Source organism: Kogia breviceps, chromosome X, assembly GCF_026419965.1.
Source record: "Kogia breviceps isolate mKogBre1 chromosome X, mKogBre1 haplotype 1, whole genome shotgun sequence".
Classification (NCBI taxonomy): domain Eukaryota; kingdom Metazoa; phylum Chordata; class Mammalia; order Artiodactyla; family Physeteridae; genus Kogia; species Kogia breviceps.
In genome coordinates, this window is record NC_081330.1 from 15,151,441 (window position 1) to 15,177,907 (window position 26,467).

The 26,467-nt window shown below is 46.1% G+C and overlaps 1 long non-coding RNA gene across 2 annotated transcripts; it reads left to right on the forward strand.

Moving 5' to 3' along the window:
* Positions 1-330: 330 nt before the first annotated feature.
* Positions 331-25,515, forward strand: LOC131748971 (uncharacterized). 2 transcript variants are annotated; one of them, XR_010838764.1, is made up of 7 exons: positions 331-792; positions 3,091-3,432; positions 4,482-4,611; positions 22,262-22,338; positions 23,732-23,820; positions 24,490-24,560; positions 24,827-25,515. It is a non-coding gene; the product is annotated as an uncharacterized lncRNA (long non-coding RNA). The 2 variants fall into 2 exon arrangements; XR_010838763.1 differs by lacking the exon at positions 331-792 and having other exon boundaries at positions 24,463-24,560.
* Positions 25,516-26,467: the final 952 nt, after the last annotated feature.

Genomic DNA, 26,467 nt, shown 5'->3' on the forward strand with positions numbered 1-26,467 from the left:
AAGTTTGAGGCAGTTTCTATGGCTACCATTGTGTCTACATGAACAACCAAGCCAGGGTTCAGGGAACTTCATTCTGGAACAGGAAGAGAGGGTTCAGTGTTTGCCCTGGGAGAAGTACCCCCATTCTAGTTGCCTCTCTCCTGAGCACCCACTACTGCAGTGTTTTCTGTCAAGGAATTCCAAGCAGCAAGCAGAGGCCTGAATGCCAACACAGACCTAGGGACCCCAGAAGCACTTGATATCTTTCTTCCTGCTGATCCTCTCAACACTGAGGTATTTAGAATGAAATGATGAAGGAGGTAATCGGGGCCCTCATCCAGGTGTCTGTAGAAGGCAGAGGGCGGTGGTGAATGGCCTGTTTTTGACTTTCACTATGTGGACTGGAAGGCTTTCAAGTTGATGCTACCCTGCTCCAGGACCTAACAGGAGGCCCATTTGTATGGCTGTTCAGCCACAGCCCCATACACATGGATGCTTTACAGGAAGGTCTGGAGATTTTGCAAACTGATTTACTACAGTGGTAAGGAGAGCCACGTGGCCTCATGGCCTCGAAGCCTCGGTGAACATTGGATGTGAGGAGGGAGTGTCCAGTCAGAGCAGGGTGAGGCCTGTGACTTAAGAGTGATGGCTCAGTGAGAGCCAGGTCAGACAGAAACTGGTTTGTTCATGTTGGTGTTCCTCTTCCTTCCTCATTGGCCTCAGGGAGTGCAGTTGGCCCTCTATATCCACAGGTTCCACATGCACAGATTCAACCAATCAACGGATCAAAAAAATTCCAGAAACTTAGGAAAGGTAAAACATGAATTTGCTGCATGCTGGCAACTATTTACATAGCATTTACATTATACTAGGTATTGTAAGTAATCTAGAGGTGATTTAAAGTATATGGGAAGATGTGTGTAGGTTATAGGTAAATACTGTGCCATTTTACATAAGGGACTTAAGCATCCTCAGATTTTGGTAGCTGCAGGGGGTCCTAGAACCAATCCCCTGCGGGAGAGACAGCTGTATCTCCTGAGAAGACAATGTGATGTCAAGGGAAGGGCAGGGAAGTTGGAAGACGTGGGTCTATACCTGTGTCAGATCCTAGTTTAGGATGTTGGTCAAGCCTTCTATATACTTACTATTTCATAAAATTTTACTTTTTAAATGAAAACGGCATGTTGTTTCATGTGAGATTTAAACATCACACAAAATTCCATTGTTTCCATATTACCCAGAGATGACCAACGTTCACTTTTTTAGGTGTCTTCAGATAATTTTTCTTCTTTTTTTTTTTTTTGGCCACACTGCGTGGCATGTGGGATCTTAGTTCCCCAACCAGGGGTGGAACCCGGGCCCCAGCAGTGAGAGTGTGGAGTCTTAACCACTGGACCACCAGGGAATTCCCCAGATAATTTTTCCATGAAGAGTCCTTTCTAAGCTTGTTTACATGTTTATAAAATGGAGATAGTGATTCCTTCCTATCAGGGCTGCTGTGAGAATTAAAAGAGACTGGTGAGCATGCCTGACACTGACTGGTTACAGAAGATGGTCCATAAACATTTGGAACATTCCGTGTTCATGGTCCATAAACCATGTTACAGAAGATGGTCCATAAACATTTGGAACATCTTTCATCTAGTTCTTTTAAAAAATCAACTCCGTCTACTTATTCAGCTTTTAAGCATCCTTACTGAGTTTTCCATCATTTCCAGCTGTTTTTTTTTTAAATTAATTTATTTTTGCTGTGTTGGGTCTTCATTTCTGTGCGAGGGCTTTCTCTAGTTGGGGCAAGCGGGGGCCACTCACTATCGCGGCCTCTCGTTGCGGAGCACAGGCTCCAGACGCGCAGGCTCAGTAGTTGTGGTTCACGGGCCCAGTTGCTCAGCGGCATGTGGGATCCTCCCAGACCAAGGCTCAAATCCATGTCCTCTGCATTGGCAGGCAGACTCTCAACCACTGTGCCACCAGGGAAGCCCTCCAGCTGTTTTTAAAGCTGGCTCATGATGGTCAGAAGGGTAGCCTTCTGGTGTGACATTCCTTTCTAGAGATGCTCCTCTCCAGTCAATGGAAAACAATAAGCTAATGTCCCCATTCAACTAGATACACTGCTAATGAGTAACAACCACAATATATTAGATTCCTTCCACTTGAGATGCTTGAAAAAGGAGGGCAAGTGATGGCTAGGGGTGGAATTTTTGTGGACAGTATTTACACTATTAGGTGTATCCTCAAACTCATGAGAGGTGACTGTAGAGGATGAAAGAGCTAATCTCACAGGAGGAAGTGACCTGGAAGGAAAGGAGCCCATTGTACTGCCAAAGGCTTGGAGAAGGACTGCCCCGCCATCCCTTCCAGATCTCTCTTGGATTGTACCCTTAGAACTAAGGGGAAGTTCAGCTTCCTGCAGAGGGCACTCTCTGTGTGAATCCATGTTTGGTAGCACCCTAGATAGCTGCTATCATGCTGCCATGCAAAGGACATTTATTTGTGTAGCTTTTTTTTTTTTTTTTTTAGCCGCGACACGTGGCTTGCGGGATCTTAATTCCCCGACCAGGGATCGAACCTGTGTCCCACTGCAGTGGAAGCACAGAGTCCTAACAACTGGACCGCCAGGGAACTCCCTGTTTAGCATTTAGAAAGAAGAGGTGGACTCAAAAGTTGAAGGAAGTACCGCGTGGATGGAGCCCACAGTTACTGCCCCTTCATGCGATTCAGCAAAGTTCCTGAAAACGGGTCAGCAAAAGGGCACTGTTTTCCCAAAGCTACCATCCCCAGTCACAACACCTTTTAGCGTCAGAGCTCATCTTCCAGGTCCTCGTCTATGCTGACCTTCCCAGGAGAGGTCAGAATCAGGGAACATGGGTCCTGTTTTAGAAATTTCTTTTAAGGCAAGTGGCAGGAAGATCTTTAGCTGTGAATGGGCAGAAACAGGAAAAGAATCGAGGATTCCTGGTTTCAAGTTCAGATTCTCCACCACCCTTTGAACACAGGGGCTCCAGGAAGAATAGACATTCTTGTCCCAGCTGTCGTGGAACAGGATGTAGAAGTTGGGGCTCCTAGCTGACTCATTAGTACCTCTTCTTCCCTTTCAACCCTCTGCCACAGCCTCGCAGGGGCTCCTTGCTCATGCATCCTGACTACTCACATCAGCCCTCATCATCTCAGACAAAGGAGAGACGTGGGCACTAAGGAAAGAAATAGCAGGAGGGAATGGAGGGGAGATGTCATTCTGCTTCATACTCACCTGCCACCTCCCCAGCGTGTGGCTGAAAGACGAGAACTCTGATGCTTTTCTGAGGACACAACAGGAAGACATCACAGAAAAGCCCCGGGGCTGGAGACACAGGCCAGATACTCACTCAGGACAGAACGGAGAGGCAGAACACTCCAACTTCAGATCCCACAGGTGGAGACGGCACTGAGGAGACGAAAGCTGACCTGAGCCAGGTGTGAGGGGTGTGGGCTCCTATCCTCACCCCTGTGCTCTGGCCCTCAGCAAATGAGGGCCATCAGGGAAAAGATGGGCTGAGCAAAGAGGATGAGAAAGGAGCCAGGAGAGCAGAGGCCAGCGTTCCTCTTGCGCTCTGATCGGTCTGCATTTGTGATGTCAAGGGGTCGGGGAGCAGGGGGCCGCTGCCCGCTGTGGCCGAGACGCCAGGGCGTGTCCCCGTGTCCAGGCCAGATCTGTCCAGCCGCGTGCAGGGCCTGGCTCTTCAGCTTCTTCCTCCCAGAAAACAGCGAGGTGACTGCTACTCAAGAGCCTGGGGGGGGTGTGTGTGAAAATCCCTTCCAGCCCTTCCCCCACCCCAGCGGCCTCTTCCTCCTTCACTGCCTGGCTCCCTCGGCCACGGTCACGGCCAATAGTGAGTGTAAACTGTCCCACTGTTCCCAGAGGAATGGCCACGGTGACTGAGAACGGGCAGGCAGGGCCGGGGAGGGAAGAAGAAAAAAGGAATCATGGTCTCATCTTTGTCAGGAGATTTAAATGCTCTCCTTGCTACCTTCTCTCTGTGTTCTTTGAAAATCATTGAATGTTAGGTTGTCGGTCATGTAAAGGAGGGGACTCCCTGTCGAAGTCTGTCCCAGGCTCGGCAGCCGGACACAGTCGCTCCTAAGCCCTTCCATTCCCGTGGCCGTCTCTGCCTTTCTGCCCTCCCTCTGTGCCCCCTGCTTCTTAGCACCATCGTGGTGCCAGGCAAGGGGGCGCAGCTGTGGACGAAGTGACGGAGTCAGGGAAGCCCTCCCGGAAGACCAACAATCGCGAGCGTATGAGGGGGAGGGGGCGGGAGGCGAGGGGGAGGGGGCGGGAGGCGAGGGGGGGGGCAGTGGTGGTGAGCGCCGTGTCACCCGCAGATCTGGACAACCCCGGGGAAGGAGTGGGAGAGGTGGCCAGGCCGGCTTCCGGAGGGAGCTCTGCTCCAGGATTGGGATTTAGGGGGGAAGTAGAGAGGAAGAGCCAGGAAACACCAAGAAACATTTCCCTCGTCCCTCCTTAGGCTCTGGTATGGCCGTGTGCGACTTGGGGTGACAAGAAGGAACTGACTCCGACCCAAGGGCTGCAGACACCTCAGAGGAACTCGAGTTTGGTAGCAGAAGATCTCATGGCTGAGAGCATTCTCTCTTCAGGTAGTACCCATATACCTGCCATCCCCAGGCCTCCCTTGGGGAGCCTCGCAGCTTCCCTAAAGGGCGTTATTCTGGGTTTTCTGCTTCACCTCATGCCCCATTCACTGGAGTGTCAGCACCTTATTTGGGGGGCATTCCCCCTGTTGGAGCTGGTGCAGGATCTCACACAGAGTAGAGGTAGTATGGGCGTTTGCGTGTGAGAGAAATAAACCTAAAGGAATAAATGTAACCCCGCCAAGATTGAAGAAATAATCATCCCAACTCTATACATTGTTTGCTTTTAAAATCCTCGCTACAACAGGTAAGCGGGAATGTGAGCTGAGAAAAATTCAGCAGCATAGGGCAGTCCATATGGATTATACTCTGCTTTGTCCAGTCCCCACTCCCACAGATCGTGACAAAGTGGGTGAAACCCTCCTGAAAATTCTCAAGAATGGAGAGAATTCTCAAGTCTTCAGGCTCAGTGGACAGAGGCCTACCCAGGACCAGGGGCTCCTAATGGTCCTTGTGCAAAGACTCTCCCCCTCCCCTGCCAAGGGGATCCAAAGCCTTTCCACCCACTTTGCTGGCAAGGGCCCCTCTGGGAGCTGGGCAGACCCACGGGATACATCAGCACACACACAAAAAACATTGGGTTGGCCAAAAAGTTCGTTCGCGTTTTTGTAGCAGCCTATGGAGCACCCGAACGAACTTTTTGGCCAACCCAATATATCACTATCTTTCCTTCAATGGTCTTTGACAAACCGGGGAAGCAAGGCTTCCTCATCTGCGGGTCCATGGATGACTTCAAAGGGCCTTCAAAGTTTTGAGTATGTGGGCAGTTGTCCAAGAAGCTAGCCCGTACCTTTTTGGGGTTATCAGAAGTCTTCGTGACCCCCCCCCCGAGCATTTAGGCACAATTACAGCTGCAGTTACTTAAAGCTGTATCCCCGACTCCCTCAAGTCTTGTAGTGCCTTAGGGCTGAAAGAGCCCTTGGAGAAGCCGTGGAGACCATGCCCCTGGTTTTACAGAAGAGGCAGCTGGAGCTTAGGGGGTTTCCTTTCCAGGACCTTGAGGCAGAGGGGGGATTAGAATAGAGCCTCCCACGCCCCAGGCCTGGAGACTAACGTCCCTCTTTCTACGCATCACAATACCTTCACCTCCTGGCAGTGGCGTCTCAGGAAATGTTATCACTCTCAAACTGTGATCTCTTGGCTGTCTCCCAGGGGCTAGGAATTCCTTTTTAGCGATGGTCTCTTCTGTTCTAGGAAGGCTCCAAACTCTATTCTTCTTTCAGGATAAACACCCAGGCAGGGATTCTACTCCTGAGCTCTTTAAGAAAGGGCTTCCCTGTTAACGGGATACTGTGTCCTTCAAAAGTACTTCTTGTCCCTGTACACAGACTGTGACCAGATAATCATCCACATTCTTACGCCCGAAGGGGTCTGGGACTTGTGGGAGAGTCACAGGAAAAGCTGGACAAGAGGGGCATGTCCCTGGAGAGGCAGACTCTCCTCCAAATACCCCCTCCTCATTTCTTGTTTTTTTTTTTTTTTTTTGGCCGTGCCACGTGGCATCTTAGCTCCCCGACCAGGGATCGAACCTGTGCCCCCTGCAATGGAAGTGTGGAGTGTTAACCACTGGACCGCCAGGGAAGTCCCCCACCTCCTCGTTTCTGTGCTACATATTCATTAATTGTCCTCCAGCACCATGGTCACCAAGTCACTCTTCCATTCAATTTTCAACAGCTGCCATATCATTTAAGTCCCACTCCCTGCTTTGGCTCAATAGATCACGTGGCTTCACATGATCGCCAACCCTCTCTCCTTTCTCCCAGCTCACGTATTGTTGCTGCTGAACCAGGCTGTTAGTCTGTCTTCACTTATTCTTTGCGTTTAGCCCCCAGTGTTGCCTCCTGGCCTGTCCGAATCCTTCTTTCAACATCGCATCCCCCCTTCCTCCTTCTACCTCTGCCCCAAACTCACTCCATACTGACTGTCCTTTCCACTAGAACAGTATTTAAACCCCAGATTTTGCTAAAACACTGATTGCTGGGCCTCACCCCCAGAGTTTATACTCCAGTTAGCCGGGGGTAGGGCCAGAAAACTGGCATTTCCAGCAGGTTCCCCTGTAATGCTGATGTGCCAGCAACCCCACTTTGAGAACCTCTCCTCTGCCTTAGAACCTGTCTCGTGTACTTTCTCCTGAGGGCGGAGGTTGTCTTAGAAGCTTAGTAACTCTATCAGAGGCTGGCCCAGGACTGCATAGTGATCGAAACTCCCTGAACATATGGGCCTGACCACTTCAGGGTTAAATGTGATCTTAATCTGAGCTTTATTTATTTTTTAAATAAATTTATTTATTTTTATTTATTTATTTTTGGCTGTGTTGGGTCTTCGTTGCTGCGCACGGGCTTTCTCTAGTTGCAGCGAGCGAGGGAGTACTCTTCGTTGCAGTGCGCAGGCTTCTCATTGCCCTGGCTTCTCTTGTTGTGGAGCACGGGCTCTAGGCTCGCGGGCTTCAGTAGTTGTCATGCGTGGGCCCAGTAGTTGTTATACACGGGCTTAGTTGCTCTGTGGCATGTGGGATCTTCCCGGACCAGGGCTTGAACCTGTGTCCCCTGCATTGATGGGCGGATTCTTAACCACTGAGCCACCAGGGAAGCCCTGTATTTTTAAAAGTTATTTTCTAAGTGTTTACCCTGGGGACTACACTTGATACATTAAACTTTTAACAATCTAGTTTGAATTAATAACAACCTAGTTTCAATAGTATACAAAAGCTTTGCTCCCATACAGCCCAGTTCCCACTCTTGTAGTTATTATTACAAGTTAAATTTCTATTTATTGTTTCCATTAACATAGATTTGTAAGTATTGTTTTATGTGTTTGCATCTTAAATAATGTAGGAGAAACAGAGGTATTACAAACCGTAAATATGATAAAAGTGGCTTTTATATTTACCTCTATTGTTATCTTTACCACCGTTCTCTATTTCTTCATATGACTTACATTTACTGCCTAGTATCCTCTCATTTCAACTGGAAGAATTAACTAGCATTTCTTCTAGGGCAGGTCTACTAGCGATGACTTTTCTCAGCTTTTTAAAAATATGGGGATGTCTTAATTTCTCTTTCCATTTTGAAGCATAGTTTTGCCAGATATAGAATTCTTGGTTGAAAGATTGACAGATTTTTTTTTTCCGTCAGCACTTTAAATATGTTATCCCATTACCTTCTGGTCTCCATGGTTTCTTCTGAGAAATTGACTGCTAATCTTATTGAAGATTCCTTTTACTTGATGAGTCACTTCTTTCTTGCTGCTTTCAAGATTTTCTCTTTATCTTTTTACAGCTACTGTGTCACCATGAGAGAGTTCTGAGTTGGGTGAAAAAAAGCTTGCACCTTGTATCTGTCCTCAGGGAAACCCTAGACAGGTCAAAATAGACAAATACAATTCCTTGGGAACAAGGTCTACTCTGTTCCTCCAGAACAAGATACGTACATCAGGAATGAGGGCTACTGTCTTCAAGACTATCACCATGGAGGGGAAGGGAAGGGGCTAAGGCTCAGTTAAAACACCACAAAGTCCTCCTGTCGAAGGCTTCTTTTTGTTGATTCAGCATTCATTTGGTTGCTTCAAACCTTTATTTCCTAGAGTCTGACCAAGTTAGTTCTGACAGTGTTTGCTCATTTTGGTGTTTCTGTGGAAGGACAGGCCCTTCAAATTCCCTGCTCTACCACTTTTGTTGATATCACTCCTCTGTATTCTACCCATCTATTCTTGTCTGTTGTCTATTTTTTTTCCATTATAGCCCTTAACATATTAATCATAGCCATTTTTAATTCCCTGTTTGACCATTTCTAAACTCTGTGCCATATCTGAATGTTGTTCTGATGTTTGCTTTGTCTCTTCAGACTCTGAATATTATTTCCTTCTGACATGTATTGTAATTATTTGTTGAAAGCTGTAATGATATATTAGATAACAGGAACTAAGGTAAATAGGCCTTGAGAGTGAGGTTTTATGTTAATCTGCCTAGGAGTTGGGCTTTGTTTAGTGCTTGCTCTAGCTGTAAGTGTCAGATGCATCAGTTTCCTCTAGCATCCTTATTTTTATCTCCCTTGTTGGCTTGGTTGTCCCTAAAAACTCCTTCTTAGAGTCTGGACCTTGCAGCCTTTTCCACTGCAGTGTAACAGTATAATAATCCCCTGTTATTATACTAGAGCCTGTTACTGTGGTGTCATTATGTGGGGGGAAGCGAAGTATTATGTTATCAATCACCAGATTCTATGGATTCTGCTTCCTTGTGTTTTCCTTATCTCTTTTCCCTCTTCATCTGCTGTAGCACTATTTTAACTCAGGCTTTCACTCTATTTTCTGTCTAGATTAATGTAGTGGACCTTATCTTAATCAGCAATCCTTGCTTTCAGTCTAAGAAATCAGACTGTGCATATTAGTGAACAGAAATCAACCACCTTGTTTTCAATGGCTGCAGTGCAGTCCATGGAATGAAGTCACCGTGACTCATTCCGACAGGCCCCTATCGAGAGACATTGTATTAATCCTAATTTATAACTCGCTAGCAAGAGGGACAGGCAGGTTCCAGGAGGATGGCAGGAATGAAAAAAGAGAAAGTGAACACAGTCTAGTTTTTTCATTGAAGAAAGTAAACAAGGAAAAAGCGTCTCGAAGGGTAGAATACTTACTAATGTTTTGTTGAAAGAGATAACACAGAGAGATCCTCTAACTTGGTGTTTCTAAACTATTTTCTGGGAGAGTGGGGCCCACAACACACTTGGATCAAATAAAATCTTTCTTGAAGGTCCAATATGCAAAAATAGTGGACAATAGGAGCTGCTCTGGCAGAAGGATGGACTAAGCTTAGAGTCACCCCTGCCAGCTTCCTACAGATAGACTTCAGGTAATCTATGAAACCTAAGAGAGAGATAGGAAGTTATTGGTGCATGTGCTTTTTCACTAAGGAAATCCATAATCCCCATGGCCCATAATTTTCATTTGATTTTAACAGGGAACACTGATATGCTAAAGTTTAAGGATCTGTTCTCTAGGGGTTCAAGGGGCATATTTTGAAAACCAATACTCTACTCCAAATCTCTACCCATTTATAAATTAGAAGGCTAATAATGCTTGCATTTGGGTTGAATGGCTTATTTTGTTCATAGCTCTTGCTGTAATTGGAAATTACTGTTTCTTTATGTATGGTGTGTGACCCCCCCCCTCCCCCTAGCCTGTGTGTTAAGCTCACTGGAGCAGGGATCTTGCCTATTATGTTCACTGTTAAACTCATAGAATGTACAACTGGCAGTGTGAGGGGTACATAGGAGACTTTCAATAAATATTTGAGGTAAACGTGAATGAATAAAGGGCATTATCAAGAAAGTGAAAGAGCAACCCACAGAATGAGAGAATATATTTGCAAATCATATATCTATTAATAGAGGCAACAGTCTAGTATTCATAGCATTATTATTTGACCAGATTGGGATGTTCCCTGGAAGGTTCCATTTGCAAACCTGATTTTATTTGTCCTGACTTGGAGTTAACCCAGGGTGAAAAGCCTTTCCTGAGGCCATTTGTCGAAAATAAAGTTACTGGCAATTGGCTAATTTTATGGCTGCCTGAGGCTATGGTACACTTGAGAAGGCTGATGCTTTTGCTCTGGCTGATCTTGAGTTTCTGTGTAAGCAAGAACTGAGACTAAAGTAGATTTGTAAACTGTCTACATGTGCATTGAAGGTATGACCTAACATGAACACAAAACCCCTTAACAAAAGTTGGGAGACTTATTGATTCAAGACATTTAATAAAATCTATTTCCAGTCGTTGGTTCACCACAAAGGTAACTGAGCAGAAACTTCAGTGACCACAAGTGACAAAGAATACAAACAGTAAAAATTCATTCAGGAAAGTCACTAAACAAACAGCAACAACAAAAACAAACTCCCAACAACAACAAACCTGGAAGAAGGGGAAAATGTGACTTCCAGAGTTAGCACATTATAGTATTTGAAATGTATAATTTAAACAAAATGATCGAGGCATGCAAAGAAGCAGAAATGTATAACCAATACAGAGGGGAACAAAGCAGTTCGTGGGAACTGTCCCTGACAAGGCCCAGATGTTGCCTTACTAGATAAAGCCTTTCAAGAGCTGTGTTGAATGTGTCCAAAGGTATAAAGGAAAACATGCTTAAAAATGAAAGGAAAGTAGGAGAACAATGTCTCACCAAACAGAGAATATTAATGAAGACGGGGAAATTATAACAAAAAAAGAACCGAGTGAAAATTCTGAAGTTGAACCATACAATATTGGAAATGAAAAGTCCCTAGAGAATCTCAAAAGCAGATTTTTGCAGGCTGAAGAGAGAATCAGCAGGTGTGAAGACAGCCTAATGGAGACTATCTGGTTTGAGGAATGGAAAGAAGAAAGGATGAAGAAAAATGAACAGACCCTCAGAGCAGAAGTGATGCTTTATGAATTCCAAGGTGAGGTCATGTAAGACCATGGAGTGTCCATTTTATTTTTCACTAGGTATACAGTGGAGAGATTTTGTGCCTCAATTAAAGAGTCTGTGGCTACATTAACTTAATGCCTGTTCTTAATCTGTGTGTTTATATTTACTTTGGAGGCAGAACCACACTGTTTTGATTACTGTAGCTTCGTAGTAAGTTCTGAAATCAGAAAGTGTGAGCCCTTCAACTTTTCTTCTTTTCAAGATTGTTTTGGCTATTCAGGGTCCCTTGAGATTCTATAGGAATCTTAGGATGACTTTTTCTATTTCTGCCCCAAAAAATGTATTTAGGGTTTTTTATAGGGAGTGCCTTGAACGTGTAGATCACTTTGGGGAGTATTGACATCTGAATAATATTAAGTCATCTGGCCCATTTACATGGAATGTCTTTCCATTTATTTCTTTAACTTCAGCAATGTTTTATAGCTTTCTGTGTACAAGTCTTTTGCCTTCTTGGTTCAGTTTATTCCTAAGTATTTTATTCTTTCTGATGATGTTGTAAATGGAATTGTTTTCCTGATTTCCTTTCTGGACTGTCCATTGTTAGTGTATAGAAACACAATAGACTTTTGTGCTTTGGTTTTGTGTCCCGCAACTTGGTGAACTCAGTTATTTGTTATAACTGTTTTGTGGGGGAATCGTTAGGGGCCTCTGCTTTTTAACTGTCTTCACATACTATACCTTCAAGAGAGCTTTCTTTGCCCCAAGTGAACTGCAGCCTTTACCCATCCAAAAAGTAGTTTAGAAATACCCACCTAGATGGTCCGTCTCTACTTACGGTTACAACATTCCATTTGTGAAACTCCTACGCAGCAAGATATTTTCTCTATTTACTTTATTCTGTTAAAAAAAAAAAAAAGATTGTGTTCACCTGCACTTTTTCAATGGCCTAATGGCAGTGTCACTGGCACTATTTCTCTCAGGTCACTCATCCTGCTAGAACATGCAGCTGCCTACCACACTGGCCAATGTGTTACAAATTGGAAACACTTAAATGAATACCAACAGAGGCCTTCCTGAATAAACTGTAGTGAATCCATTCCACAGACTACACTGAAGACACTGAAAACAATGTGATGGATTTCTGTGCACTAATGTGCAAAGATGGCCATACATATTAACGAATGAGAAAGCAAGTTTGGAAGACAATGCACATAAAATAATACCATTTTTGTTATACTGGAAAAACATTTTTATGTTGAAATATCTGGATAGATACGCAAGATATAAAAAGGGCCCCTCTAGGGCTTCCCTGGTGGCGCAGTGGTTGAGAATCCGCCTGCCGATGCAGGGGTCGTAGGTTCGTGCCCCGGTCTGGGAAGATCCCACATGCTACGGAGCGGCTGGGCCCGTGAGCCATGGCCACTGCGCCTGCGCGTCCGGAGCCTGCGCTCCGCAACGGGAGAGGCCACAACAGTGAGAGGCCCGCGTACCGCAAAAAAAAAAAAAAAAAAAAAAAAAAAAATTAAAAAGGGCCCCTCTAGAGAATAGAATTGGAGGGGGTGGGGTTCAGCTTGTACTTTTCACTCTGTGTTCGCTACACATTTGATACTTTTCAGAGCTACGAAACGTTTTATGTCATGCTAAACATAGCCCATGAATATACATATATTCAGTGTAAACCAAAAAATATAGCCAGCTAAATGTCAGAGAGGACCTTTGATGTTTTTCTCTGTAGCTCATATAGCCTTAACTTGTTAAAATCTCATTAACTGAGATATTTGTTGCACTGGGATGCAGAGGATTCAGAAAGTGATTGTGAAAAGCAGACAGTGCCCATTGAGAAATAAATTTGTGAAGTTTTCAAACTAGGATGCAAGTGCATCTCAAAGTCAAATAAGTGACTTTGAGCCATATGGAAGTAAACAGAGCGCAGACCTACCTGCAAATTGTCAAAGACTCTCCTGTGTCGTTCCGTTGGTAGAAGGGAGGGTGGCAATTCGTGGACGCTGCAGTGAGAGATGTCAGCTAACAGCTCCTCCGCAGCAGCCTCGCGTCGCAAACTTCACTGAGACTCAGCCACCTGTGCGGGGCTCCAACTCCTGGAGCTCTGCTGGCAGAGAAGCTGCAGGGAGATTCCGGCACCTGGAAGCCGGGGCCCCGCTGAGGGAATAATGCTGCTCAAAAGCCGTCTCTGGCAAACTGCCATCCTGAGCGAATGCACAGCGCGCGGACTCCCGGGCAGCAGGCGCCCGGGGCGGAGCGCAGAGGTCAGGGAGCGGCCGCGGGGCTTCAGGGCCGCGTGAGACTGGCCTGTGCCTGCCCTTCCCTGCCTGCGTCTCCCCGACCCACCGTCAAATGGACTCAGAAACACTGCGACTTGGCTCCGGGAGCTGTTTGAGGATTAAAGGGCGTGGATGCCTCTCAGGCCCTGAGCCCAGTGGTTGGCACAGACGAGCGCTCAGCACCCACGGAATCAATGCAACCAGAGCACGGACCCCACCCTCCCCAGCAAACCTCAATTTAACGGATGCCCACCAAGAAAATGACGTCCTCAGTGTCCCCCGAGTCATCCTCTCGGTGCCAGACTCTGGGGCAGGTTTGTAGGGCACAAAGGTGAGCAAGTTCAACAACGGCCCCTGCCCTCCGACGGGGACAGATATATGATTCCTCCACTTGGCTTCAAATATGCGCGCGTTTGTGAAGTAAAATCAGAGTCACCCTCAGATGGGACCGATGCACCGTAGGGGAAATCTGGAAAGGCATCTGCTGCAGGAGCAGCTGGGGAAATGCAGGGCCGGGAAGCGCCCCCGTGGGCCTTCTCCGCGAGGGTGCTGTGGGGAGACAAGGGGACTGAGAGGTACTTGGTGGGAGCCCTGGCTGCCTGGGGCACTTCCCCTCCGAGGGGTCCCCCTCCTCCGGAAGACGGACACCGCCCTGGTCAGAGGCCTGAGCGTGGTCACCGCAGCCTGGGCACGCGCCACACGAGATGGTGCACGAGGCTGACGCTGCTGCCTCGCGGATGCCCTCTGGTCACAGCGACCTCTCAGGGCCTGAGCCTCCTGCTGTCTGTCCTCAGCCTCGGTGCCCCCAAGGGACCCTGCTGCCACCCTAGGAGGTGACACGGGCCCCATGCTCCAGTCTGTGAGTTCATCACGTGCAAGGCCCACCCCTGGGGCCGTCCAGCCAATGAGGGTGCAGCTGGTGGGCTCCTGTGGCCACGCTCTGGAGCTATCCAGATGCGGGAGCAGCCTGTGCAAAGCTTCTGAGGCCAGAGTGTGCCTGATGTGTTCAAGGAAAAGCCCCGTGCTTGGAGCAGAGTAAGTGAGAGATAGAATAGTAGGAAATGTGATCAGAAAGAGAGTAAGATTCAGGCTTCTACTGTACCTGAGATCTGAAGTCCCTGGAGGGTTGGATCCTTAGAGAGGATTCCGTCTTATGCTTTGGAAGGATGCCTGTGGCTGCTTGACTGTGAATAGGTTATAATGGGCTGAAGAGCGAAGCAGGAGGGCCAGTTAGAAAGGTACTGCTTCATGCCTGGGCACTGTGGCGGAAACTGTGTGCCTTTCATGCCCCGCAGAGGGAAAGGGCAGAAGAGCCGCAAGGAGGATCATCTGATGGAGGAGATGGAAAGGGAGAGGCCCGAGAACCAGGTGAGAGCAGCGCTCGGGCAACAAGGGGAGGTCGGTCTATAGGGAGTGGGGGACATGCGTGTTGAGTGCAGGGGGCTAGAAATGTCTACTGGGCTTAGGTGATCACCAGTGGTTGTGAGATGGATTGGGGCAGCAACAAGTCACAAGGGGAGAATAGAGAGTGTGGTCTGTCCTTTCAGCAAGTGTCAGCATGAAAAAGAAAATGAGAGAGATGGGGAAGAATGAAGGCAAGGTTTTTCCTTAACGTACTAGTCATGGTTGAGCCTTTAGAGTGTGTGCTCTGTGCTGGTACCGTGCTGAGCGCTTGACGTGCAGCACCTGATTTCATCCGCAAAGTTTCTCACGGTAGGTGTTATTATTATTAATCCCCACTTTATAGATGAGGGTCCTGAGGCTAAAGGGGGGAAATGGGATGTGGGTGGGCCTGAGCAGTCATGCTCAGCGGCCAGAGCCTGGAGACACCCATCCTTCTACTCCTTCCTCCTTCGTTCCAGAAACACTCCCCAAGAGAGTGGTAAAGGCCCCGGGGAGAGGGGTCGGTTGACAGATCAGGAGGAGGTCTGGGGTGTGTGCTAGCATCTTTCCCTGGCTTTCTGATCCTTGTAAGCTGTGAGTCGGTGTATTTGCTTCTCGCTCCAACTTTAGGGGCCGTGGTTTCCCTTTTAACATCTGGCGTATCTGAAAAGAGTTGTTGATTTTCAATTTGTTCATCTTTTCTCTCGTTATGAGGATGAGAGTCATGACTTCCAAGCTCCTTACTTGCTGCGCAGGAAACCTGGTTTTATTTTTATGTTGGAGAATGTTCTGGTTTTTAGGAGACATATGCTAAAAAAAATTTCGGAATGAGGTGTCATGAGGTCAGAAAATGTCTTTGAAAAGGTTCAGCATGTTGGGGAGGAAGAGATTTTCCTCTACCCTTCTGGCTTTTTCTAGCTGATCTAAGGATTAAGCTTTTTAAAATTTTAATTTTATTGGAGTATAGTTGATTTACAATGTTGTGTTGGTTTCAGAAGTAATAAGACTTACATTGACATGAGACTGATTAACAGGAGAAAATCACACAAAAGTTTAATAATATGTATACATGGGAGAGACCCCAGGAGAACTGAGTAACTCCCCCAAATGGACAAAACCTTCATCTTAAATACCAGCTTCAGCTAAAGATAGAAAAGGATGTTGGGGGTAGGGGTTTGGAACGTAAAAGGGGAGGAAGGCATTTCACATGAAGATGGAAAAGCAAATGTTTGGTAAACAAATGTCTTCTGGGCCCTGCAGAAACAATGGGACACGGGGTGGACTCCGATCTCTAAGAGTTGCCCCCCCAGACCCAGCCCATATTCTTACAGATGTCTCTGGTGATAGTTCTATTCTGAGAACAAGCCCTGTATCTAAATTCGTTAGGTGGTTAGGGGGAAAGTCAGAGGAGTTTCTTCCTGAGTCTTTTGGGCCGAAGAGACGTTTTGGAGTGGCAGATTTTGCTCTCCTAAGTGCAGTGTTCATGGCAAGAATGTTAATGATAGTTGAGTTGAGATGGTGAATATTTGGGTGTTCATGGTGCTATTCTTTCAATTTCTCTGCATATTTAAAATTTTACATATCATTTTGAATTTAAAAATCAAAAGGAAAATAGGAATCTAATCATGTGAAGGAGCATGGAAGTGACCATTTCCCTAAGGGAAATTGTCCGCCTGGTGAGGTTTGACATCCTTAACTGACAAGGTGAAAGAAACCAGAGGCATACGACATGGGGATTCTAACTCTGCCAGAAATGATCTGGGCCCCCAAGTTGTTATGATCTAACGGCTGGTAAGAACAGGAAGAGGACTTAATATTGGGTGGAATTATAGATTAGTTTCAAACACCCTGGTTTGTGTAGGGGCCTCAGGTTTTGCACTTGGTTTTCTTGGACCCCATCTAGAATGACCCCAGGCATCCGGCAGAAGCAAGTGAAAATCCTCTCTGGAGTAAGCTGCTAGCATCCTAGGTCTCAAATTATTTTTACAAATATGTTTTAAACACAATGGACAGAGGAGTGCAAAAACACGTAGGCACAGATAGAAACAAGTCTCGGGCTTCCCCGGTGGCGCAGTGGTTGAGAATCCGCCTGCCGATGCAGGGGACACGGGTTCGTGCCCCGGTCTGGGAAGATCCCACATACCACGGAGCGGCTGGGCCCGTGAGCCATGGCTGCTGAGCCTGCACATCTGGAGCCTGCGCTCCGCAAAGGGAGAGGCCACAACAGTGAGAGGCCCGCATACAGAAAAAAAAAAGAAAAGAAAAAAAAAAAAAAAGAAACAAGTCTCTGTGAATGCAAACCAGCAGAAATGGAGTCACCTTGCCCAGTTTGGCAGGCACTTGCCAATAGGTTTTGTTTTAGTCTGTTCAGGCTGCTCTAACAGAATATCATAAACTGGGTGTCTTATAAACAACAGAAATTTATTTCTCAGTTCTGGAGGTGGGGAAGTCCAAGACCAAGATGCTGACAGATTCGGTGTCTGGTGAACGCTCACTTCCTGATTCTTACACAGAAGTCTTCTTGCAGTGTCCTCACATGGCAGAAGAGAACTCTGGTCCCTTCAGCTCCTTATATGGGCACTAATCCCATTCATGAGGGCTCTACCCTCATGACCCAATCACATCCCGAAGGCCTCACCTCTAAATACCATCACACTGGGGGTTAGGATTTCAACATCTGAATTGGGAAGAGGGGGAACACAAACATTCCATAATAAGTTTGTTTTGTTTACCCTGTGAAAGGTCTTTTTGCCTCTAATATTTTATTTTCTCATTATCATATTCTGCTCCACAGCAAATAGTTTGCATAGTCAAAGAAGGAATTACTTTGATGATTAAAGGCTGTTTAAAAATGCAGATTTTAAGTAGGTAAACTTCAGGTAGATCTGGGTGGGCCATATTCCAAGTCTGGCAAAATCCACTATTAGACAAATTGTAAAAAAGGCAGAGAAGAAAAAGACATTAGGTAGTAAACTTCTAATTGCATATTAATTACATGTTGATCATATGTAATATTTACTATGCCTGGAAAGCATCTCCAAATGATTTATTCTGTAATGACTGAATAATAGTGATTTGGTTAGTGCTTTCATTTGCAAGAGCATATCTCCAATACTAAATAAGATAAGCCTGTTCTAAAATTTTAAGGTATAAGTAATATTTTTTAAATATTATACTTGATTATACTTACCAAAGGAACATTAATTTTTTTATAATTATTTTTGAATTTTTGAATTTTATTTTTTTATACAGCAGGTTCTCATTAGTCATCCATTTAATACATATTAGTGTATACATGTCAGTCCCAATCTCCCAATTCATCCCCCCACCGCTTTCCCCCCTCGGTGTCCATACGTTTGAGGAACGTTAATTTTTTCCCTTTGTGTTAAATATGGATTTAGTCTTTTACCTAAAAAGGAATTAATGTGATCAAAATGATTAACTCCCGGGACTTCCCTGGCGGTCCAGTGGTTAAGACTCTGCACTTCCACTGCAGGGGGCGCAGGTTCTATCCACGGTCGGGGAACTATGATCCCTCATGCCACGCTGCAAAAAAAAAAAAAAAAAAAAAGAAAGAAAGAAAGAAAGATTAATTCCAGCCATCACTGTTGATTCATACCTAGTATCCAATCAGTCTCTGAAACTTTTGCTTCTGTCCTCCTTATCACTGCACGGTTGCCGGAGTCAATGGGTTCAGGTGAATTTGGGGCAAGACCAGTAGGAGGCTTCACAAGAGCTACAGGAGGTCCTTACCTCAGGCTGCCCTGGTGTTCCAGAACCTCTGGGTCTGCATAATGGCTCATGGCTGGTAATTGTGTGTGAGGATGATTCCAGGGTAAGGTACACTTACGTCCTTGTACAGTTGACTTATAATTTGCACCTGACTATACTCAGCTGGCAGAAAAACACGGACACAGTGGGTTAGTACTTCCACATATTTGGGGGGGGGAATTCAACCCATAACACCCTGTTTTAACTTATATTGGGCTGTATTAACTATTTTATGTGGGATTGACGGTCCAAGGGCTTCCATTTTGTAAAACCAATTGTGCCAAAGACTTTATCTTTCATTGAATCAGAGCATATTTTTGGGTAATGGACATTTGACCATGGCGGAGTTTTTGCAAGGCAACAGTTCCGATGGTTAGGGTGAGGCATATTTTTGTCCTTTATTTTGTGTTTGATAACTCTCTCCTAAAAGTATAATTGGCACCTTTTTAAGATTTAGTGAAGATCTCCAGGTATAACTGTATTCGTTTCCTAAGCCTGATGCTGATTAAGGCTATGAAGCTTTGCCAACTGGTGCATATCAACAGATGCTAAAGTTAATTCAGAACCTCTCTTGTAGAAGTACAAAAGCCAATTAGCATAATTTAATCTTTTGTTGCATAAATTCTTTTAGTACATTTTGGATTTCCAATTGGGTAAAACTATGAATCTCTATTTTAGTTTTTTGTCCCCCTCACCATCCAATGTTTTGCTTTTTGAATAGTTACTGGATACTTCCAGGGTCCTCTCTGTTCTGCTTAACCCCAAATTTGGTTTAGATATCAAGACAGGTTCTGCCTTACATGCATTAAATCACTAGTAACAGGATTACTACTCACATATTGAAGGCTTTCTTGGGAGACCAGGGCAGCCTCCCCAAGTAGGTCTGAAAATGGCTTGAGTGAACAGGGAAAGGAAATTGACTTTGGGGCTTTATTGTGCTTAGGAGATGGAGCTGGGGTGAGGGATTTTGCTTCCATTGGGTGGGGCTGGCACGGTTTGAACTTCTGGCTTGCATCAAAGAGGGAATATATGTACCACATCTTCTTAAAATGATGTGGTCCATATATACAATGGAATATTACTCAGCCATTAAAAAGAATGAAATAATGCCATCTGCAGCAACGTGGGTGGACCGAGAGATTGTCACACTGAGTGAAGTAAGTCAGACAGAGAAAGACAAATATCGTATGATATCACTTATATGTGGAATCTAAAAAAAGTGGTACAAATGAACTTACTTACAAAACAGAAACAGACTCATAGACTTAGAGAACTGAACTTATGGTTACCAGGGGGAAAGGGTAGGGGGAGGGACAGGCTGGGAGTTTGGGATGTACACACTGCTATATTTAAAATAGATAACCAACAAGGACCTGCTGTATAGCACAGGAAACTCTGCTCAATATTATGTAACAACCTAAGTGGGAAAAGAATTTGAAAAGGAATAGATACATGTAAAGAAAAAGTTGTAATAAGAGGGAGAAATTGGGAAATGTATTCCACAATGAATGCATAATCCATATACACAAAATGCTAAATAGAAACTAAGAAAAAACAGAGACATATCAAAAAAGGAGGGAATACTCGGGCTCTCTTATCAGCTTGCCCACATGTAGGGGAGAAAAGGAAGGGGTAGTAGTAGGGCTTAAAATCTCTCAGCAAACATCAAAACCAAAGTAAAATACGTTACTACAGATGTTTCCTTGACAAACTCTGGGGTAGGAGCAATTATGACCTTCACTTTACAGATGAAGAAATGTGGCTTAGATAAATCATATTCTCACAGTGATGGGATTCGAATACACATTTATGTCAGTCAGTGCTTGTGTCTTTAACTGATATAAGGTAAAGTGGGGAACATTTGCACTAACAACAAGTTGATTTCCAAAGCAAGTGAGCAGAGTGTTCTTATTATGTCTGGATTCCTGTAAATTAATGAAAAATGTTGCACCAGTTATGTACAGTATACAATTACCCTTCACATCTCAGGATGTTACTGCTGGTATATGAAGCCTTATTCCAGTTGGACATGAAGTTCACCTTTGCATCAGTGCCTCGTACTGCATTAATGAAAATGTTCTGGCCCGATGACACACATGTCCCTCTCTGCCACCAGCAATGCTGTAGACAGAAGCTGTAGGTTGGTGTGTCTGTAGGCTATGGAACTTCACAGTCTTGTGCCTGACTTGGGGCAATGACTCCCTGAGCACCATTAGTATCACCAGCAGCAGTGCTTCCGGCCTAGATGCCCAGACTGGCACCCATCTGGGTCACAGGCAGACCTCGGGATCCCCAGCCCCAGTGAGAACTGGGATTGAGCTCATGCATGGCTGCAAGAGTAGTTATCCTAGCTCTCTGGGAATATGGCACATGCCGAGTTATTCCAGCAATGCTTCTCAACAGCAGATGCTAGCAGAACTTTCAGGGATACAAATGGAATGTTCTCTCTTGAGAGAATACAAGTAATTGCATAGCCAAGGACCTGACCATCAGCGTGATGCGGAGACCAGCTCGAGACTCGGGAGCCGCAGCCCTTCTGATAGTGTGAGGAGCGTGAGCTTTGCCTCACTCCGAGACCTCTTCTTTGCAAATGGGCTGGAGAGGAGGGGAACAGTGCCACTGGGGAGGTGAACTTTGAAGGGGTTGAATATGCAGTAGATCCAACCAAGACTGAGCCAAATCAAAGAGGTTGGCTGAGATGACCACAATGATGAATGCCAAGGTCATCTGAGCACTGCCTGCATGCTAGACACTGTTCTGAGCACTTGAGTAGTATCATCCCATTCAATCCTCAGAAACTCTTAAGGAAAGGAAGTTGCTGTCCTCTCCCTTTTACAGAGGGGGAACTTGTGGATCAGAGAGTTTAAGGGACTTGCCCGAGATCCCACAGAACCAGGATTGGAAATTAAACAGCCTGTCTCCTGAGCTTGTACTCCTAACACTTCAGTGTGCAGCATCATTTTCCTAATGTGGACAACGGGTAGTCACATAACTATTACCCAGGAGGGCCGGAGTTTATCAAGCCAGTTCATTTTGTGATGGCAGATAAAGGTGCTGCGTTAGCTAGATGTATCTGGGTGTCTTATCCCAGGAGCTGTTCTGAGAAGCCACATTTCTCACAGCAGTAACAATTGGTCTGGAAGAGAGAGCAAAAAAAGGGGAGAAAAATTCTTTTTCCCCTTCTCCCACTACCTTCGTCTAAGTCCCGGGACCTGAGGCGTTGGGCACCAAGAGGAGTCATGGTGACACACAATGGCTCAGAACACTGTGGCCACATGCAATGGCAAGATCTGACAGTGGCTGCCACCACCTGAGTTACTGCATGTTCAGGGCTGAATACACTGAATTAGAGGTGCTGGGAGGCAGGGCAGACATTACCTATGTTTGGGTACCACCTATGTATCTCTTGCCTGGACACTCAGCTCTCTTCTCTCAGGCTTTTCCTTGACTTGAGCAAAATCTCTCCATTAAAACTTCCCCCAGGGCTTCCCTGGTGGCGCAGTGGTTGAGAGTCCGCCTGCCGATGCAGGGGACACGGGTTCATGCCCCGATCTGGGAAGATCCCACATACTGCGGAGCGGCTGGGCCCGTGGGCCATGGCCGCTGAGCCTGTGCATCCAGAGCCTGCGCTCCGCAAAGGGAAAGGCCACAACAGTGAGAGGCCCGTGTAACACACACACACACACACACACACAAAACTTCCCCCATGGGAGGAATTACAAAAAGTGTCCTAACAGTGTTCATTGCATTTCAACAGGTCCACTGGGTAATGTCAGCGATTGTGGTCTCAAGATCCAATCACCCGGTGAAAGCCGCAAGGCAATTCAGTCCCAGGTAGGATTCTCTACACTTCCTTGATCTCTGGATCCAGCCTTGGCAATGACTCTCAAATTACGGCTTTTTGTTAAATACCAATTCACAGAAATGGGGTGTTTAATTGTAGAAAATATGGTTGTGAGTGGTCGGACTTCTCACGCCATATTACCTTGTGAGTGTCTGATATAGAACAAGTATATAGTTAACGTTAAAGTGCGTGACCCACGTGGATATTGTCTAGGAGTAGGACATGGATTTTTACAGGATGTTTTTACAACAGTGAGGACAGGGCTTTGTGTTTCTTACAGTGCTGCTGTTTAAGGAACTAAAATGACTATTACGATGAGATGTGCCTTGCCCCCCATATCGGCTGTCCTACTCAGTCTCACATAACAGCTGAGGAAATTGAGACACATATGTGGAAGAGGGTTCCAGGTCACACCCCCCCCTTCCTAGAGTGCAGGGAAGGCGCAGTCACCCAGGTTTCTTCTCACCCATGTAGAACCATGTAAAGGCACTAAGATACTGTTTTCAGTGTTCAAAACAAATAGAAGGATGGGAATTGTTTCCTTGTCTTCCACAAGGGTCAAGAGGAGGCAAACTGGAGGGGTGGAAGGCTGGGGCTCTGAAGCCAAACAAATTGGGTTTACACTTTGGTTCTGCCATGCGCTAGCTGTATGACCTTGGGCCAATTATGTGCCTTTCCCGCACCTCAGTGCCCTGCTCTGGGTAAATGGGCATGACGGCGGCACTCACCAAACCTGTTAAGACATGAAATGAGCCAGTGTATGTTAAGCCCTTTGGAGAAGTGCCTCGCAGGCAGACAGACTCCCTGCTCCTGAGCAGACAGACGTCTGCTGCTGCTGCTGCTGTTGCTATTCTTATCATGAATGTATTCCTGGTAAAAAGTGGAGGACTAGGAAGCCTAAGAGACTGGAGAATGGGTGTCATCACCTCCCCTTTCCCTCCTGAGTGAGAACCTCTTAAAGCCACAGACAGGTAGAGAGGCTTCCCTGGCTAAGTCTGTGCTCTTGCCTTCAACTCCAGTCACAGGTTGGTTCACTGTCTGGGGATTTTAATGTCATTCTTCTGAGCCCCAGTGCCCTTCCCATGGAGAAAACAGCTGAATCTGGGTCAGTCTGCCTTGGTGTTTGCACCTGTCTGCGTCTCAAATGTATGCTTCTGAGGAATCTTGTTTTATTTAAATAATTTTACAGAATTGACTTATATTTTTACATTCCTATAGAAAATACAAGTAAGAATTACATTTACAGAGATCAGCTAATAATCCACCTCCCCACTCCTTTCTTATATTCCCCCATCTTACACACCTACACCAGAAGAACTGCCATTAGCAGTTTGCTGTAAAATTTTCAGATCCTATTCTTTGCATTTGCTTTTATTGATATAGATGACTCCGAAGAAGCACAAATGGGATGATAAGACACATTGTTTTTCGAGTTTCTTTCTTCAACTACCATTTCTTGGAGAGCTTTCCAGGTCAGTACGTAGAGGACCCCTTTATCATTTTCAATAGCTGTAATTTATATATTATTGATATACTATAATTTATTTACATAAGGAAATGGAAAAAATTGCCTTTGTCTTCTTAAGTGAGTGTCTCTAGAATAACAAGACATGCAACCAGTTATTTTACAAAAAAGTAAGATTGGATACAAGTTAAACACAGAAGATATTATATACTCGAATAATAAAATATGAAATAACAGAAATGATATGTCCAGGGCTTCCCTGGTGGCGCAGTGGTTGAGAGTCCGCCTGCCGATGCAGGGGACACGGGTTCGTGCCCCGGTCCGGGAAGATCCCACGTGCCGCGGAGCGGCTGGGCCCGTGAGCTATGGCCGCTGAGCCTGCGCGTCCGGAGCCTGTGCTCCGCAACGGGAGAGGCCACAACAGTGAGAGGCCTGCGTACCGCAAAAAAAAAAAAAAGAAAGAAATGATATGTCCATTTCACACTGGCCACAAAACACATGTGAATATCATTGTTAAAACTAGAGGGAAATATGCTTGAAACGTTTTTATGTTTCCTGCTTTGAGACTAAAAATACCATTTCTTTCAGGGTAGGAAAACTAATTATTGTCATCCTATCAATTCTTCCCAAAATATATCTATGAATTCAGTGTAAACATAGTCATGAACCTCAACAGGATTGTGCCATGAAATCAGCAGACCGAAGAGACTCTATGTGGAAACATCCATGATAGTGAGCTGTTTCAAGGTATGAAAATCTACATTATAGATTTAGCAGTTAAAACAGGAATCAAACATTTGTCAATGGAACAGAACAGAGATTCTTGACACAGACCCATGTATATAACAGAATGAAGGAAATGATAAAGTTGACATTTCAAATCAGACTTTGCCCCAAAGCAAGGTCTTATGACCACTGCTGGAAAGAAGTGTGTGTGGTGGGGAGGTGGCCAGGGGGCAGGGAGAGAGGCCCCACGGTCCACTGGATTAAGTGGGTTTCATCATCTATTTCAGGCCACCCCGGTCGTGCTCTCTTCCTGAAGCCACCTGTGGCATCAACCAGTCATGGATAAAGGAGCCTCTGAAGTCAGTTCCAGGACGTCCCACCCATCGTCAGGATGGCAGATGAATACCTAAAACCCTACCTGGCCTCCAAAAACATAACGAGTTTTTTACTCAGTAGGCAACTGAGGAGGCGCAGAAATGATGTGGATTTGTCCAAATGGCTATGGATGCTGACACGAGCTGCACCAGGACGGAGTTGGCCATTGCCAAAAAGACATATAACCTACCTGCTTATGCTTGTTTGTAATTCTGGAAAATGAAAAAAAAATGTAGAGGACTTCCCTGGTGGTGCAGTGGTTGAGAATCCGCCTGCCAATGCAGGGGACACGGGTTCGAGCCCTAGTCCAGGAATATCCCACATGCCGCGGAGCAACTAAGCCCGTGAGCCACAACTACTGAGCCTGCGTGCCACAACTACTGAAGCCCACGCATCTAGAGCCCGTGCGCCACAACAAGAGAAGCCACCGCAATGAGAAGCCCGCGCACCGCAACGAAGAGTAGCCCCCGCTCACCGCAACTAGAGAAAGCCCGTGTGCAGCAACGAAGATCCAACACAGCCATAAATAAATAAATAATTGTAGAATAACAAACTCCTCCATTGTTTAACCTGTTAAAATAAAAGGTGCCTGTCACTCCTTTCCATTTGATATGGTTTTATGTCGATACAGTTTTCCTAGGTTAAACTGGAGAGGGGATTCTATTCATCCTAACAGTCTATGCAGGGGCTCTCAGACACAGCGGAGATGGTGAGATCACATTGCATGTCAGATTTCTTCCATCTTTAATCTGAAAAAAAAATGCAAGAGTTATGTAGTTCTAGGTCACTCAAGGACCCAAGACTCCTGTCCCCTAGGCATTTTGGAAAGACATCCACTGGCAAGCAAGCACACTGCTTCTCTGCTGGCCCTAAAACTGCCCTCTCTACCCCCAAGAGACACTGCACTGCTGGGAGGCACCGGCCACAAAGAGCCCAGGCCCAGGAAACATCCCCCATTGCCCACTGGCAGGGGCTCCTGCCTCCAGAAGCTCCCCACACAGCAAGCATCCCTTTCTGGGAGGCAGCAGGTGGAATCCCTTCCCCGCCTGGCATCCCAAGGTGGCCCGGCCTGGGGAAGCTCCTTGCATTTCCCCAGGCAGCATCCCCAGCAGCCTGCGGTAAACCAAGCAAACCGAAACAGCACCGCAGAGGCTTGGAACTTCATGCTGTCCTCCCAAGCACAGCCCGCGGCAGGAGGCCAGGGCCTGCTCGCCCAACCTCAACACGGGGACTGCAAGCTAGAGCAGCGGTCCCCAACCTTCTTGGCACCAGGGTCCGGTTTCCGTGGAAGACAGTTTTCCCACGGGTGGGTGATGGGGAGGGTGGTCCAGGCGGGAATGCGAGCGACCGGGGAGCGGCGGACAAAGCTTCGCTCACTCGCCCGCCCCTCCCCGACCCTCCCCGCCTGCGGTGCGGCCCGGTTCCTAACAGGCCTCCGACCGGTATCGGTCCTCGGCCCGGGGTTTGGGGACCCCTGTGCTACAGTACCCAGCTGCGACAGAACCCAGTGTCTCCTAACACGACACCAAAATGTCCAGGACACAATGGGAAAT